Source organism: Melopsittacus undulatus, chromosome 6, assembly GCF_012275295.1.
Source record: "Melopsittacus undulatus isolate bMelUnd1 chromosome 6, bMelUnd1.mat.Z, whole genome shotgun sequence".
Taxonomy (NCBI): Eukaryota; Metazoa; Chordata; class Aves; order Psittaciformes; family Psittaculidae; genus Melopsittacus; species Melopsittacus undulatus.
This window is the reverse complement of record NC_047532.1, coordinates 46,094,462-46,113,216: the sequence shown is the minus strand read 5'-3', so window position 1 is coordinate 46,113,216 and position 18,755 is coordinate 46,094,462.

Here is an 18,755-nt window from a genome sequence, read left to right as displayed (position 1 = left end):
CATCTCTGCTCTGGGAAATGGCATACAGATTTGTGCAGTGTGGGAAGGAAACCCCCTCCCAGCACCCCCAGACAGGTCAGGGAAAATGAAAGCAGGGAGCTGCAGCAGAGCTGGTGTATTTTGGGAGAGCTGTCAGAGCGCTCACTCCCAGGGCATCCCTGCTTCTCATCCACTGATGGAAGCTGACGTTGTGTGAACCGTTCTGAGCAAACCCAAATTATTTTAATTTCCAAATCCAAACAACTGCAATTATATCATTTCCCCTGTGCGAAGCTGGGTAATGCTCTCTCTCTGCTTCCCTGGCAGAGCTACGGCAACTCTGAGAGCTGGCAGCACTGGGGAGGCTCAGGACTGGTTTGAGAGGGCCAGGAGCTCACACGCCTCCCCAGGCACTCCTCCTGTTCAGGGACAGCATGAGGGGCACGTGGCGGGAGACCTCAACAGGCAAGATTAGATGGGATGATGGCGAGATGTGGTCATGGCTTAAATACACAGAGGGAATTTCTAAGGTTCAATTTTGAACATATATCCAGAAAAAATAAAAATAATAAAAATCAGGCTTTTCAAAGTGATTAAGAATCTTTCAGATGAGCTCTCCTAGCCACAGCAGAGCTTTTTGGTTTTCCTCCTTTTGCTCCACACAGAGCAGCCTTCTATAGCAGGCCTGGGGGGAGTTCACTTTAAGAATGAGCAATAAACAATTTGATAGTTACAGAAATAGAGGGGGGAAGAAAGCCAGTTGAGGAAACATTTCCTTAAGAGCTCTGATTAACTAATTAACTGAGTTTCTTCCTACACCAGCCTTTCCCTCGCAGCTTCAGTGCCATCCATTTGCAGAGGGTATACTGCACTAACATTTAACTTATCATAATTTCAATTATACACCTCCAGCTGCCTTTGGTAAGTTTTTTTCTCCCATAAGCAGCCCTCCCCCTTTTCTCTAGGGCTGCCTCAGCACCATTTTCCCACTCATGTTCTACCCACAGCCAGTGCAGAGTGAACAGAGCAAACCCTGAATGCAGCTCCTGCCTTTCATACCCAGTGTCCTCTGACTTTTTATACCTCCACCCCAAAATCCCCTACATCTCCTTTCGCCTCATTTCCCCTTGCTATCTGCTCCTTTATTTCTCCTCTGGAATTTTTAGTAGGGTCTCAAGAGCCTGCTTCCAGAGCCTCTTCTCTTATTCTATTCTCTAATTGGGCATTGCCATTCCCAGTTCCAGGCAAATCCCTCTCCCTACACCCACTCTCAGCTCCCCAAGCCAGCAAGAGCTTTCCCCAAGCCACCCACAGCCCCTCCAGTGCCACATGGTCCCAGCAAACCTGGTCATACACGGACAAGCCACCCTGGATCTGTCATCGGTGGGGGATGCTGACTCAGTTGTCACCACCTCCAGCATCACTCACTCAGCCCTCCCCTCACTGCTTTTTAGCACGCCCAGTCCCACTGCAGCATCACCTGGCTGGCAGGAGTACCTAAGCCCCCACACTCAGCACCCTGCCTACACAGTCTCAAGAGGCTGCTTCCAGAGCCTCTTCTCTGATTCAGCCATGCCCAGTTGCAGGCACATCCCTCTCCTTACACCCACCCTCAGTTCCTTAAGAAAGTGAGGGCTTTTTCCAAGCTACCCACAGCCCCTCCAGTGCCATGTGGTCCCAGCAAACCTGGTTACACATGGGCAAGCCACTCTGGATCTGTCACCAGTAGGAGATAGTGACTCAAATGCCACCACTTTCAACATCGCTGACAACTCACCCCTCACTGCTTTTTAGTGTATCCAGTCCCACTGCAACATCACCTGGTTGGTGGCAGCACCTGAGTCCCCCAACCCTCAGCTCCCTGCCTACAGACAGCTGGGGACAAACTGGGGTCTGAGCTGTTCTTACTTCCACCTGGAAACTCTATGCTCTAGGAACCACAGCTCTCTGGCACCATGTCCCTCCTAGGTTCCACTGGAGTTTGCTGGAGTACCCGAAACACCCCCAACTCCTCCATTTCTGGTTTAAATTCCCAACCCCCTATCATATTACAAAGTAACTGGGGCACCTCTGTGCTCCTCTAAACTCAAACACCTTTTATTCTCATTAAAGGGGTTCGTGCCTCTCTCCTGCTTCTCTATCTCCCAGTTAAAAGCTAATTAATTACTGTTGACTTTCCCAGCAGATGTTCTTGCTTCGGTGCCAGTCGAAAATGCGGTGATTTGCGAACCGCAGGGTTACAGTGCAGAGGAACAAGGACCAGGGCATGTGGGCCGGTGGGGAGAGGACCCCTTCCCAGCCAGCCTTGCTTTTGAAAAGGAGAGAAAGTGGCTGTTTATGAGAAAGGCACTGGTTGTTTTTCTTGGAAAGAAGCAAATCCTCAGATAGGGGTAAAATCCTGATCCCACAGAAAATTAAGCAGTGTGGATTTCAGTTGGGTCTGGTCAGAGGTTTATTTCCCCTTGTACAAGAAACCTCTCATAAATCACTGCTCTCTCCAAGGGCTTTTCAAAGTGGTGATGCAAAACAGAACTGCACTGTCTGTGAAGGGCTAGCCAGCCACGAAGAGCACCAGGAAAGAGGGAAGGGATGGGTGTCCATCTCCACGGTCCCACCGCCCTGCCACAGCCATGCTTCCCTCTGCCCTGTGTCTCTGCTCCTCCTTATGCAGCTCATAAAATGCCAGCAAAGGGCGGCAGAGATGAGGAAGAAATAGGTGCTGGGGGAAGGAGATGGATGTCAGTGGTGGACCAGAGCGAGGATGACCTGGCAGCATGTTGCACACCCCATGGCAGGGAAGGGGCAACAGCACCTGCTAATGGAGATACCATGGCCATAGTGTGTACAGGTGTCCTGCTGGGCTTGGACATCTTGGTGGGGATGGTCATCCTGATGGGCATCCCAGAAGGCATGTCATGGCCATGGGAATTCTGGGGAACATGACCATCCCAATAGGCATGGGCATCTTGGTGAGCATGTGCAGCTCCTGGCTGGGGCTGGCATTTCCACTGCTGCCTTTGCTCCACCAGAGCTGCAGTTGCAACACCCTCAGTGCAGAGCTGGACACAGGTATGAAGTCCCCACCAACAGGGTTCATGTCAAAGACACCTTCTTTTGCAAAAGCTGCTGAAAACACTGCCAAGCAGCAAAGCTCCTGGACTAACAGCCGTGAAAATCCCCTTGATGATTACAGTGACTTTCTAATATCAACAGAAACCTCTGTGCTAATGAAATGCACTGAAGTTAAGCAGCCATGGAAATGCCAGTATAAAGGCGAAAGGCCACCAAACAGGCACTAATGGAAACCCAAATCCCCAGAACTAACAGGCCGTGCTTGGAGGAAAGGGAAGGGAGCAGGGTTCTCCTGTGCCATTGTCCCTGGATGGCGGTGTGACCTTCTCCAGCTTCAGCTGCTTGATGCCGTCATCCCTAGAAGAGAGAGAGTGCATGAGTGGGAGTACCAGTGGATGGGTGAGAGCACCGGGGAAGGAACTGAGAAGATATGGATGAGTTTATTCCTTTGACCCTCAACTCTGGCACTGTTGAGGTGCTTTTCCTCCCCAAGGGACCTCCAGCATTGCCAGGAAGTGCTGTCTGCAGACCAGGCACCTAACGCAGCCACTCGTAGCCCTGCCTGGTCCTGACAGATCATTTCCCAATAAGCTGTGAGTAGAAAATGGGATTTCAGCTTTTTCTTTTCATGGTAAATGTTTCTGATTCTGCCAGATGATGTGTTCACCTCTCGAGTTAATAGGCAATAAGCAAAGCAGCGTCATTCTTGTTAAGGAGACAGAAAGGGCTCCATTTAAATGCAATGAGCAGGGCAACATAAACTGAGCTGGGAAAATACTCTGTGCCTCACTGCAGTGGTTCAGGGAGGTAGGAAGAGAGGTTTACATCTTCTCCAACAGCAGAGGCAGGCTGGTTGCATGGCTGGAATACACCAACACCAAGATCAGGGCATTTTGCCACCTTTCCATCAGAGCTTCCAGGGGTTTGAATCAAAAGTGACCTCAGACACAGGTCCCCCCCTCCCTCCCCAGCTATCAGGACAGACTGGGTATCCTCTCCCAGTCCCACTCTGCCCCACTTGCCACCACTCCTTGCAGCTGCCAGAGCAGCCCAGCCCAGCGCTGTACTGATGCTATGAATTGCATCTTGCTGGAGAGAGGCAAGAAATAGGGGCTGAACCCTTTCAGACACCATCCACCTTTCCAGGTAGGATGCAAGGTGCTGGAGATGCAGGCAAAACAGGATGCCATGTGCTAGGAGTACATTTGCTGTCAAATGCTTACTACCAATTACACTAAAAATCTTCAATTAAGAAGAAGGTAAATGCACCCAGGCTGTCAGCAGGAGCACACTCAGACTGACTCACTACAAAAGCCCCATTGCTGATAGGGTTCTCTCTTTGAATAGTAAAATTGGATTCTTCTTGCTTTTCCATTTAAAGGAGAAATTACAAAAGCTTTCTGGCTCCTTTGATTATCTGTTACAGTCCTTTCCAGTGCGGAAGAGAGACCCTGACTTGAGGAGGAAGGGAAATGGTTTGAAGGAGGTGCTTGGTGGTGCCACTGCTGGCCAGGCTCCGCTTGTCTCCTTGGAGGAGACATCACTCAGCCATGTGCAGACCACTGCTGGCCACCACAGCTGTGCTTTCAGAGCCCAGCATTGCTAGTGTGACTGTCTGGGCTTGGATGGTCCTGGTCCCTAGAACAGACCAGTGAAAGCAGAAGAGAAATGTTGAGGGTTTGTGACTTGGGGGTTTGCTGGTGGTTACATGTGATGTCCATGTTACCTCAGAGGAGCCCTTGCAATCTGCTCTCCGGTCACTTAATGAATGGTGACATTAGAGTCCTAGCCCTGATCCCAGCTGTGCATGATGTTTGTGTGATGGGAATGAGGCAGCATGTGCAGAGGCTGCATTGCCACTGCCCAGGGAGATGCCAGCATCACTGCACACCTCCCCGTGGAGCCACCACCGCCAGCATCAGCCTCCAGCTCTGTTAGAAGAGCTGCTGCTGAGGACATACAAGGTCATCACCAAAAGCCTTTTCACTGCCATGGCATGTGAGGGATCAGTTTCCTTTAAGCCACGCATGTCTTTGGCTTAAACACCAAAGCCCTGGCAGTTAAAACTTTCTCCTTTTTGTCTTTTTATTGAAGGGCAGAGTGTGTAGGGGAGGGAACAGCAGCCGGGTGTATTCTAATGAACCCTGATTTCTAGCAAAGCCTTTAATAGTATCTCGTCTTGTGGTATCTTGCTTGAAAAATTAATTCTAATTGGTTTGGATATAAGCCTTTTCACAGGGGCTGAGAACAAGCTGAAGGATCTGAAACAAAAAGGAACAATAATATCTTGAGCTGGAAGGCGCTGTTCAGACCTAGCAAGGACTGGTGTTAGTCCTGGTTTTATCTAACACCTTCAGTTAATTATCTAGGAGAGGGAACAAACAGCACCTTAATTAAATCTTCGGATGACATTACAGTAAAAAGGTGTTAGACATTGGCAGGGACGTGCAAAGGGGCTGGGGAAGGCAGTGGTGCAGCAAGGAGAGAGCCAGGCTGACTCAGCCACACTGTTTGGGAGCAGGTCTGAGGGCAAGTGGGGCTCTCCATGCAAGCCTTTTCCCCCTGCTGCATCCGTGGAGATGGAGGGAGTGACCTCAGCCCACTGTCTCCAGCTCCAGCATCCTATCACCCCCAGATCCCTGTCCGAGGAGGTTTCAGTGCTGCCAAAATCATCACCATCAGGATGACATCCTGCCCACTGCACCCATGGCCATGCTGACTCTGACCACGTTACCTCCTGCGGCTCCTCAAGCATCTTTGAAGCTGCAGCTGGGCTGGATCTGCTCTGAGGAAAACCAAAACTCTTCAAGCAATATATTTTATGTGGTGAAAGCCAGGTGAACTTAGGAGAGACACAACCATGGTCTTAAATGGAAGTGCCAGGTATATTAACAGAGAAACTGAGCAAAGAAATTTCTGGACAAAAAGTTAATTAACTAAAGATTGAGCTTCCAGAGGAAGTTACATAAACATTTGGGGGAAAAAAAATAAACATGCAGAATATTTGCAAGAGAATTAAGAAGAGTTGTAAGTATTTCAGCCTAGAAATGAGAAGCTAATATTGTGAACATAAGGATTTAAATTCCTTTGCAGTTCATACGTTTTATAACAGAAATCCAGACATCTAAAAACCAAAATAAAACACTCCAATAACAATCATAACTCTGACTCTCTCTTTTTCTTCTTTCCTGGCACCCAGACAACGGCTCAGAAATGCATCTCATAACTTGAGCTCGGCGCCGGAAGTGACTTCTATAAAATGGGATAATTAAGCAAGAGCAACGTGTTATTTTAGAAATTACATCCTTGCCATAACACGCAGGAGGAGGATGCTGGGCTGCCACCGGCTGGGACTGCTGCTCACTGCACACTGGCACCCCTGGCACTGGAGCCATCAGCACTCGTGGGGTGGGGGTGGCCTGCGGCTGCAGGGTGCTTCAGCTATCCTGGTTGTAGTTGTGCTTTACGCTGGGAAAGAGGTAGTCTTCACACTGCATTTAACTTCCAGCTTCTCTGCTGCTGGGAGGGCAGAGGGGAGGGCGGAGGTCAAAGCAAGGCTGCTCCTGGCAGACTGATTAATTCAGGCTGTGAGGAGCAGGGTTGTGGTGCTCTGGGATGACAAGCACTGACATCTCCCTATGCCTTATCCTGCTGCACTGGGACCGTATTTTGCATCTCATAACATGCATCAGATGTTTTTGGTGCTGTGTGGCTAATAAGCCAGCCACTGCTGATTCCCGCTCTCCTGCTTTTTCAGTGCTGGAGCTGCTGTCCCTCCTTTACATCCCGATGTTTATTTTTTTTTCTACTATTTAGATAAGCTTTAACTCGGAGTGGACACCAGGATTTTGTCCAGGAAAAAAATAGGAATCCCACAAGCAGCCAGATCTAACAACATCTTGCAAGCACCTCTAAATATTTTATGGAGAGAGGCTGTCAGGGTTGCAGGGGAGAGGCTCCGATCTGTGCTCATTCATAGTTTAGCACATCCTGCACCTCCTCCCACCTTCACAAGAACTTGTGCCTGAGCTCAAACACACGCGCACCTTCCTCATGCTGAAAACATGTCGGCAAATTCCTGTGAGGATCAAGGCCAACTGGGGCTGCCAACCCGGCTGCTCCAGCCCTTGGTGGTGGGGGGAGAGGAGCAGGAGGAGAACCGCTGCCTCCAATTAATCCTGAGCAAAGTCCCAGCACAGCCAGAGCGAGCTCAGATTTATCTCCTGACTGCCTCACTTGGCTCCTCTCCCCCTAACATTTGGCAGTGGTGGCTGAGACGCAGCGGCTGGTGGAAACCCACAAGGGTCTACTGGGCTGGAGCTGCTTCAAGGAACCTGCTGATGGTCCCTGTGGTGGGATGAGACCCTCAGGAACGCCAGGGGAGCAGGTACCCCTTCTGCTCTGGTGGAGCGGTGCCTCCTCACTCTGTCCCTCCCACCTGCTGTGGCAGCCCCGCTGGTCACTCACACGAGCCTGGCCCTGGCTGGGATCTGCTCCAGAGCTCAGACAGAAATGCCATGGGGAAGGCAACCCACAGGCACTGCCTAACAGAAAGGATGAGCTGGCTGGTTAGAGGTGTGAAAATAACATTTTGTTTTGGATTTTTTTTCCCCCCAGTCTTATTAAAAGAAATGATTAGTGAAATCCCTGCAGCTGGGGCAGAGCTAGTCACGCTGGCAGATGCCTCCAACCTTAATGCAAGGACAGAGGCAAGCAGCAGCTGGGAGTGAAGCCGAGATGCTGCTTAACCTTGGAGATGACCCATCTGCCCAGGCAGCTTCCTCTGGCCCCACTGCGTGGGCACTGAGGGATAAAAGGATTCAGGCTGCTGGCACAGAGCTGTAAGTCTCACTGAAAAGAGAAAAGACGGAGCAGCAAGGGCAGAGGAAGATCAAAAAAGGGGTGGATTAAGCCTTGGGAAGAGGAGAAGGGGAAGGAGTATTTGGTTCTGGCACTGCTTGGGAAGGACTGGCAGGCTGAACCAACCCACACCCTCTGCTGCTCAGTCCCCGCTGTGCCAAGAGGAACAGGATATTGCACGTCCTTTGTAAATCAACCCGTGGCATCAAAGGAGCCCTCATCTCTGGCCCCATGCACCCATTCCAGGCTGTGGCTCGTGGAGGAGCACACCAGTGCTCCTAGGGATGGAGCACAGGGAGGCATAGACACTTCTGGAGGCTTGTTCACCCACAGCAGGAGCTGGTGGCATGTCAAGGGGGTTATCCAGATGTCTGGAAAAGGTACACGTCATAGGTGTGGGTGGAGACGTCATCATCACTGCAGCCCTGAGTGATGGTCATGATCTGCCCCACCAGGGTGCTGAGCCATACAGTGGTGGCTTCAGGAGATGCTCCAGGGAGTGATGACCCAGGGTAAGGAGAGGCTTGCGGGTGCCACACACCCTCATTGGGGCCTTCCTGCCACCGCCTCTGCCCTGGCATGGGAGCCTGCTGAGGGAAGGAGTTGCCTCAGCTCTCTGACTTCAAAGCCACGAGGAGAACATAATGATGTGCGAAATGCCAAGCTGCCAGCCCCCTGCAGCCGGCCCCATGTTTCCTTTGGAGTAAATAATGCTGTCTAATAGGATGGTTTAATTGTGTCACGCTAATTCCATGTGAAAGAAGACAAGATTGAGCATGTGTGCAGTCACAGTGGGTGAATGACCCCAGCCCATGGTGTCTCTCTTGCCCCATGGTGGCGTGGTCACAGGGGTGCTACCACATGATGTTCGGCTCAGGAATGGGCTGCAGATAACTGTGTTATCCAGAGCTAACAGAGTGACTGTCAGAGCTGTCCTGTGCGGACAACTTGGCTGCACCAGGGCAGGCCTAGTGTGCGCATAGGTGGGTATCAGGAAAACGTTGGGTGCTGGGCAATGCAGGGGGATGAGGAAAGGTGCTACACCACACTGGGAACCTCAGCTTGTGCCACAAGGCATCATGTGTGGGACTAGGATGTGTCAGCTGCATGGTACTGAGTTACCAGCTGGGTCTAAACCATGACAGACGCTGGGAGCACTGCCAGCCTGGGAAGCCATGAAGTGAAATCAGGGTTCCAGCAGCATGGAGGGCACAGCTCATGGCCTGAGTTTGTCCGTGCTCCATGGGTATTCCTGTTGTAATGGTACAGTGTCATCTTTGATCACCGCAGCTTGGAAGGATGGTGCTCAGCCTTGCCTGCTGCTGAAGCCCCATGCTGATACTTCAAGGCCAACCTATGGGATGTCTACAAGCAAACACCAGCCAGTGAGCTGGGAAACCCTGACAGCAGGACATGATGTGCTCAGTGTGCAGTCATGTCGCCGATGATGAACACAGGTGGTCAAAGGCTGGGCTCAGTTTTGCTGAAGAAGCTCACATCCAATCTGGTTTCACCCCCTTCTACATCTTAAATCGGATTAAAATTGCATTTTCAAGAACGGGAAAATGGATGACCTGGGGAATTACAGACCAGTCAGTCTCACCTCTGTGCCTGGCAAAATCTTGGAGCAGATTCTCCTGGAAGACATGCTAAGGCACATGAGAAACAACAAGGTGCTTGGTGACAGCCAGCATGGCTTTACTAGGGGGAAATCCTGCCTGATCAATTTGGTGGCCTTCTATGACCGGGCTACAGAAATGATGGACAGGGGTAGAGCAGTTGACATCATCTACCTGGACTTGTGCAAAGTGGTCAACACTGTCCCACACGACATCCTTGTCTCTAAATTGGAGAGACATCAATTTGATAGGTGGAGCACTCGGTGGATAAAGAACTGGCTGGATGGTTGCACACAAAGAGTTGTGGTCAACGGTTCAATGTCCAGCTGGAGACCAGTAACGAGTGGTGTCCCTCAGGGATGGGTGTTGGAACCGGTCTTGTTCAACATCCCTGTCAGTGACATGGACAGTGGGATTGAGTGTGCCCTCAGCAAGTCTGACGATGACACCAAGCTGTGTGGTTCGGTTGATACGCTGAAGGGAAGGAATGCCATCCAGAGGGACCTTGCCATGCTTGTGAGGTGGGCTGATGCCAACCTCATGAAGTTTAACCATGCCAAGTGCAACGTCCTACACCTGGGTTGGAGCAATCCCAGGCACAGCTACAGGTTGACCAGAGAAGAGATTCAGAGCAGCCCTGCGGAGAAGGACTTGGGGTGTTCGTTGGTGAGAAAATGAATATGAGCCGGCTGCAGTGTGCTCTCGCAGCCCAGAAAGCCAACCGTATCCTGGGCTGCATCAAAAGGAGCAGGTTGAAGGAGGTGATCCTGCCCCTCTACTCTGCTCTCTTGAGACCTCACCTGGAGTATTGTGTGCAGTTCTGGTGCCCTCAACATAAAAAGGACATGGAACTGTTAGAACAAGTCCAGAGGAGGCCACGAGGATGATCAGGGGACTGGAGCACCTCCCGTATGAAGACAGGCTGAGAAAGTTGGGGCTGTTCAGCCTGGAGGAGAGAAGGCTGCGTGGAGACCTCATAGCAGCCTTCCAGTATCTGAAGGGGGCCTACAGGGATGCTGGGGAGGGACTATTCATTAGGAACTGTAGTGATAGGACAAGGGGTAACGGGTTGAAACTTAAACAAGGGAAGTTTAGATTGGATATAAAGAAGAAATTCTTTACTGTTAAGGTGGTGAGGTACTGGAATGGGTTGCTGAGGGAGGTAGTGAATGCTCCATCCCTGGAGGTGTTCAAAGTCAGGTTGGACAGAGTGCTGGGAGGCATGCTTTACTGGGAGGTGTTCCTTCCCATGGCAGGGGGGTTGGAATCTCGAGGTCCTTTCCAACCCCACCTATTCTATGATTCTAAAAGGACAAAGAGCATGAAGTGCAGAACAGTGCACAAGTGGTAAACCGATCCTGGGAAAGTATCCCAATGATCTCGTGGTGGGACAGTGCCCAGTTTCCATTTCCATGGCAGCACTGGTTGATCTGCAGTGTGCCACATCCCTCCTCACAGGTGCAGGGATGCTCCTGAGTGGTTTGCAGCCACTGTTACTCCTATGGATTAGCATTTTGGTACTGTCTCCAGGCAGCCTGACCCACACAGGGGCTCCTGGTCCCCCAGACATGACTTTGGCCACTGGCCACTTGCAACAAGCAACCAAGAAGCCAGCACCTGTGCTCACCGTGCACCCAGCCACCTCGGCCCCTGCAAGCCCTTTCCAGGACATAAACTCTTGGTTGTCAAGGCTGTTTTCTCACCAGATGAATGAAATAAACCAATGATTAAAAGGAAAAGTAGGAAAATAAATTGCACCATGTGCAGTCATTTGGACACCCCAGATGGCTTGTCAGCAGGGTTTGACTTTCAGGTCTACAGCACAGATGGCTACCTCTGAAGCCGGGGGAAGAGCTGTTACCCGCCATACGCGGCAGCCCCAGGCCCTCATGGTGCTTCTCCTTGGAGGCTGGGGCCATGGGTCAGCCCCACGCAAGCACTGGGACCTCATGTCTCCCACCATGGTGCGCTCAGCAGAAGCTGCATTCATGTGGCTGCTGCATTGTATGGGTGCTCTTGTACACAGCCTCTCATGCACCTATTTGCACTGAGTGATGCCAAAACATTTTGAGAAGCCGCTTAGTCAGGGTCCATGTCAAGGGCAGGATGCAAGGGCTGACCTCAGGCAGGGAGCATGGTCCTGATGGGGAGATATGATGCCAGGGGAAGGCCACAGCAGGTTGGGGCAGCTTGGTGGTCACCCCTCTCTCTTACATGGTAAAGATGCTCACAGCCTGCCTCTCCTCCAGGAGTCCACAGCCCTCAGAGCTCCCTTCCTCCTTCTCCTCAAGGTATATGGTCTAATTTGGAGCAGCAGCTCCCTGGAGCAGAGGCTGCATCAGTTTCTTCCTGGAACTTCCAGACACACTGGCATGGTGGCATCAGCACAAGAGAGTAGCAATAACCATTAACACTGGGACCAAGAGGACCCCGTGCTGGCAGTGATGTAGCATTTCCATTAGGAGCCTCACACTGCTCTATTACTACAGCATTAACAGGGGTGCTGCCGTTGTGGCAGCAGCTGTGGAAGTAGGAGAGCATGGGGCTATGGTGGAGCTGTGGCTTCCCAGCAAACCTCCCTGCCAGCCAGGATGCAGTGGTGATGCTCATGGCATTATCCGGGGGTGGGGGGCCTGTCCCCTACCACACCGATGGATCTGACCTAATATTTTGGCATTTCTTTTTTGTTTCCTCTTTCTTTTTTACCCTCAGCTTTCTGGTTTTTATTGTAACGCTCCAAACTTTCCCCTCCACTTCCCTGCTTGCAACATTTCCAACCCTTTCTCCTCAGAGACTCCTGAAGGCTCCAGGAAGAGGGAGGTTTGTGATAAACAGATGGGAAATAGGGAAAATAGTCAAACAAAGAGAGGAATGAGAAGGAGAAGAGAACAAGGTGCAGATTCCTGGCCACTGGGGCGGGAGGGGGAAGCAGGAGGATTATTACGTTAGGAGCAGCTTCAAACTCCCAATTCGCAGGGCACGAAACCTGCACAATTTAAAGTAGTCAAAACAAACCCTTTGCCGCTATTTATACTTGAGCTGCCTGCAGGCGGCAAAACCTTGACTCCATATTCCAGGCCTAATAGATTCCAGGTGTTTTCCAATAAACTCCCCTCCTCCAGCGAAAAGCCTGCATAAGCTCCTGGCACCTTTTGGTCCCTCATCCCCCTCGGAGTGGCCAGAGGGAAGGGGCCGGCCCCTGGGGGTGACCGTCCTGGCCCCCACAGCGGAGAATCTCCTGCTCCCAACTTCTGCTGCCAGGCTGGAAACACAGGCTGCAAGCCAGGGCTGAGGCTTCAAGGGGGGCTGCTCCAATTGGGGGCTACAGGGCAGCTATGGGGGTTACCCTTGGAGCCAGGCTGGCTGCTGGGGGTGACAGCTACAAGTGCTGGTGGGGAAGGGGTGTTGCATGGGACTAGCTTGGGGTGGGAGAGAGGGTTTGCAGAGGAGGGGCTGATCGTGTCAGCTACATTCCCATCTCCCTCTCCCCATGTCGTTATGATGACTATGGGAGGTCTGCTGAGAGGGTCCAGTCCTGCTGCAGTGCTGCATGATGGAGCCCTCAAGGGTGGCTCCGGTGCCATCAGCCACCAACAGTCAGGGCCAAAGGCAATGTCTCACCATGGTGCTGAGCATGGAGCAGCCTGGAAGCACGAGGGTAACACAGGTAGAGAATGTCCATCTGCACCTCTGCCTGCAGTCCCACTCCTGAAGGATGCTTAGCTCCTGTGGAGCTGGAAATTCCCTTTTTGAAGCAGCCAGGGAGAAGAAGCAGTAAGACATGCTCAGTATCAGGCAGCTAAACCTGTGGCAGGGCTCCAGCACAGGCTGCATGTTCCCCTCTGCTTCCCTGCTGCTCTCCCAAGGATGGTGGGCACAGCCAGGCTTTAACCCCAGAATGACTCCCGAGCCCTCCCAGCCAGCCACATTTTACAGATTGGCTGCTATTCCCTGTGAGCTGAGGGAAGTTCTTTTGCAGCTCCCCAGGAAAAGGAGGAGGCCTGGCTAGAAACAAGGCATGCTTCAGAAATTACTTGTGTGAGAGAGATAAAGTCTAACCCTGGCTGCCTTATCAGATTTACCCAGCTGTCTGGCAGGAGGGTACTGGGATGGAGGTGTGAGCAGGCTGAGCCACAGAGACACACTGCAAACCCCGCTCCTGCCCCCTCCACGTCCAAAGAAGTGTGCATGAAAGAGCCGAGAGCTGGTTTTGTTTTATTCATGTTTCAGAGCCAGAGGAGGCCACAGGCACTAACACTGCATTGCACGTGGCAGAGAAAACTCCCCATCAGTTCCTTTGACACGTGTAGGAAGTTAGACTTCAGCGTCTGAGCAATGCCCACAGATTTATGGACCCCATACTAGAAGGACCCATGGCATCCCCTTGCTGCAGCAGTTGATTTCTGTCCCAAATAAATATTTGTGCCTGAATTAATTTTTCTTTCCTCCTTTGAAACCTCCAGCTGTGGCATCCTGCTTTACCTGCTAAGCTGGAGAAGCCTCTGCTATCAGATATCTTTCCCTGGTGCAGCTCAGGTCTTCTCTCCTTTGATCAACCCATTGTGATCCTTAAATTTCTCACGCTAAGCAGGTCTTGCAGCTCAGCCACACCATGTATCTCAGCCTGTTTCTGATCTTGTTACTGTTTTGCCATATCCTTTGCAGGAATAAGGTCACCAAAACTGGACTCCGGCTGCTCTCACCCTTACACCTTACACCCACTGCATCCATGCTGCACCCCAGCCCAGGCAGCATACATGGCACAGCTGCTGGCATTGCCATCATCTCTATGAGATCCCATGGCTGCACAGCATCCCCCATGCTCAGAGACAAGCAAAACACAAACCAGGACTGGAGCAGAAGCCTTGCCACCCTGCAGCAGCACTTCTATGGGCAAGGGGATGTTCCCACTCTCGCAACAACTTTTTGGTTTTGCATGTATGGTCAGGTTTGACTTTGCTCTTTTTACATGCCAAATTAGCAGATTTGCAGAGAAGCAGAGCAACCAGCATCCAAGGCTGCTTGTAAGGGGCACGAGATGGTCAGCACTTGGGGCTGTGAAACTGCTCCCTCTCCCAAGGAGGAAAAGGGGAAGAGCTGAGCCCTCTGGAGTAATTTAAAATGAAACAAATGAAAGAAAGTGTGGCTGTAAAACAAATAATTTTCAGCACTGTGTTGGCATTTTGGCCTAATGGCTGATTAATCTAAAGTGGAGTCTCATTACGGATTTAGGGGTGTTGATTAGATCAGATCTTTAATTCCAGCATCCACTGGCTGTGATTAGAAATCCAAAGCAGCAGAGCCTGCGGGGGAAGGATTATAGGCTCAGGACAGGAGGAGGGAGTAAAGTGATGGGAAATAAGAAGGCACAATCAGGGGAGACATTGTCTCTACAATGAAGGCAATGCAGTATGGCCATTGAAACAGTTGGTCCACTGAAACCTGTCATGGTTCCAGGACTGATTTTCTCTGCAAGGATGGGAAAGCATCTTCCCACTGGGAATGAAGACTGACAAACACAAGTCCAGGATATTTTGACTATATCCCAGTCGTGCTGGGTGACCATTCTGAAAGGAGGACTCTGATGTGACTGGCAGGAAACATCACCCATTGCCACCAGCAAACTTCCTGGAGTCCCTAGGGAGACACCTGGTAGGTATCAAGTGCCGTTTAACCAAAATGCTGACAGGACCATGTGTCTTACATCCACCACTCAAGGAGGGTATGAAGGGTCCTCCTGGCAAGGGCAAGCTCAGCTGTATGCCGTCTTGTCTGCGAGCAAACCAGGCTGTGTGGTGTAAATGAATGCTCTCCTGTTCCTCAGGAGCTTAAGCCATGGCCTCAAGCATCCCTCTGTGCAAGGGGGCAGTCCCCATGACACCTCTGGCAGGGTCACTTCCACCTCCCAAGGGCTGTTAGCAAACAGAGGAGAAAGCAGCAGATCCACGTCTGGGCCAGGCTGAGTGACGGCAGCACTGGAGAGACCCAGTATGGCCCCTGGCTGTAAACGAGAGGCAGAGATGCTCGCCTGGGTCCAGCACTGCCAGTTGGAAGAGGCACAGCCCTGGAGCAATTGCCATCCACTGTTTAGCTGTCGGATGTCAACTGATTAATTTTGCCTGGGATTAATTACAGAGCAGCCAGTGACTGCTGTGCCTGTGGAGGGGCCCATGGTGACCTCCCCGCAGCAGGCAGTGGTGGGAAGCTGGGGTCAGCGACCTCCTCCATGGACACAGCCACTGGTGGGCTGGGCTCTGACCCCGGTGGAGCAATGCAGCATTGGCCTGGAGGCTGCCTGGGGTCACATTTCATCCTGTGGAGACGTGGTGCCAGGGCTGGTGTCACAGCCACACTGAACCCGGCCACCTCTTATGGGTTTTCCTCCACCTTGGTGCTGGTTTTATGGCATGTATTCTGCAAGGCTTTGTGGCAGCAGGCTCTGATGCTCAGCCTGGGTGGCTGCAAGGATGCAGGCAGATCATGCCAGCTGAGCCGAGCTTGCTGTCGGTCCACACGGCTGGCTGTTAAGCAGGTGCAGCACTGCCTTGCTGGCAGATCAGTTGCCAAGTGATTGCCTAGTTCAGGAGCTGAGACCGCTGAACAGAGATATTTTGGGGAATAAAAGCACTGAAGTTTAGGCAGACTTGGTGAAACCTGAAGACAGAGGAGGCGGGAGGCAACTGGTTGAGCAAAAGCTGTTGTGAAATGTGCTATGCTGGCATAAGCGTCCCCCTGGGAGAAGCGCATGTGAAACCCTGCATGCTCAGTGCTTCTGTGCTTGCCATTCTCAGCTGTTCACCTCCTGGCCCCCATTGGAGGACACATCCCCTCCATGAGGAGCAGCAGGTCCCAGTGGGATGGAGGTGTTTGCTTCTGCTGCAGGGGGTCAGGATGGCTATGGTAGCCAGCCTGGAGGCCACGCTGCATGGCATGGCCAGATTCATTCTTCCTGTGAGTGCAGCCATCCCAGCCAGGAGTGGCCCAGCCTGCTCCCCCACCTCAGTGCCCTAGCTGGGAGGGAGTGTATAATGACAGCCCTCTGTTTGACGTAAACACCTGAGGGACATCAACTGGAAGATGAATCATCCTGAACGCCAGTTCTGCTGTCCCCAGGAGAAGCTGAGCTCCTAGGAGGTTTCACAGGCACAGAGGGTTCAAGCAACCATTAAGCAGGAATGTGAGATGCACCTTCTTCAAGGTCCCAGCAAAGGCAACCTCGCATCTAGAGTCATCTAACCCACCCTGTGCCTCCCTCTCTGCCAGTGCTAGAAATCATGAGGGGCTCTTCTCTCCCCAGTGCAAAGGGCTGGAGGTTGCAGCAGCAAACCCAGGCAGCTACAGCTTGATCCACTGCAGCCTCCTAGGACACCCTGCACTCCTGTTTCTCTCCTGGACCCAGCCTGCTGAGCAGCCTGCCTCACTACCCACAGCAATCCCAAGTGAGAGCCTTCTCCACCTGGAAAAACCTCCCAGCAGAACAGTAGAATTCAGAGCAAAGGCAAAGGAAGAAGATGGCTTTCCAGGCCCCCAGTACTCAGTCTTGAGAGATATGCATTAAAAGTGCCTGCACGAAAATGAGTTTCATGACACAGCCAAGCTGTAGATGCTTGGGTACCACTCTGGCAGCACTGTGCACATGAGTACAATTCGGTGGAGCCCTCCATCCCTCTGGGAGCAGCTTTGGCAAACTGCAATGGTTCTGTGGTGCTTCCAGCTTCCCACGTGCTCTATGGCCAACTGCAAGGGGACAGCAGTCACTGTGCATCAGTCCCTGTAGCAGGTAAGGGGCTGAGGGCCCATGCTGCTGGTGGTCACCAGGCTGGCAGGCAGACCTGCACAGGGCGGCAGCAGAGGTATCACTTACAGGAGGCAGGCGTGAAGGGCTGCTCGGGGCTCACCATCCTCCACAGAGCCACCACTGTATGGAAAGGGAAAAAGGAAAAGAGGACAAAGAAAAGAAAAAAAGATCCCCACCACAGGGAAGATTTGCTCTGATTCCCCAGCCGGGGCATTACCACCACTACTGCAGAACATCCTGTCAGAGTTTCACAAAGAAAAACTACCAGGAGAAATACATAACCTTTTCTTAACATCGGCTGCTCAATTAACTAATGACACCAAGGCATTCTCCAGTGTTACCAGCTCCACTCGCTGTGAGGAGGTGGGGCAAGGGGGCCACTGCGTATTTATACAGCTGCACCCAGCCTTTGGCTGGGGCTGGCTACTTACTCTTTATCTCTGGCGGGATCTCTCCTGCCTTTCACACGCGTGCACACTCACATGCTTTCTAGAAGAGAGCTCCACTCTGCATGAGAAGGTTAACAAATACCAGACTGCCTCTAAAAATACCTCCCCAATCGATGCTGAGCATAAGACAGTCCAGAGCGCCAAGAACTGCAAGGAAAGCCATTTGTTCCTCTTAGGATCACCCCTTTCCATCTCCCCTCCATGCTCTCTGGGAGCTCTGGATCTATCCTAGACGATCATCCGCTTGTCCCCACCTGGTTGTCTCTAAAAGGCTGGTCCCTCTCTTCCACTCTGGCAAAAGCCTACATATTAACTCATTTGTCTGTGTCGATTGATTCAATATTGAGACGCGACTTGTAGCCACTTGTATCTAAATAGAATCTAAATTGTTATTACGGCTCCATAGTTGCAGCTTCTTCAGCATCGCCCCTCATCTTGCCAGCTCCACTCTGCTCTAATTGCCTTCAGTGCACTGAAAACATGAACGTGTACAATTTACAGGAAAGAAATTATCATCGCATCTCCTTTCAGATCTTGCTAAATGCTGTTGTGTTTATTCACTCACCCGGCGATTGCTCCCAGGGCAGATAGCAGCAGGCAGGCTAATAACAGGCAGATAGTGTGCACTTCTGATCAGAGGCCAAGAGGAACATTGGAAAAGAGGGAAACCCATTGCTGCACATGCTACAGAGACAGCCGCCGGCTCCTGGTGGCTGCAGTGACCCTGGAGCATGGGCTAGCTCCATCTCACCCGCTGCACACTGGGGATGGCTGCTCCAGTGGCACTGGAGCTTTCCCTCAAGCTGGGCTGGGTATTGCACCAGCCACAATGGGCTCTGGGTCCTGTGAAGCTTGGGAGACTACAACTCATCTAGAAATGGGGAAACTGAAGCAGAGAAGACTGTGAAGGAGGCTGGGGTGAGAGCTTTGGTGTGGGGAGTCCTGCCCTTGAGGCATCTCTGCAGGGCAAGTTATTAC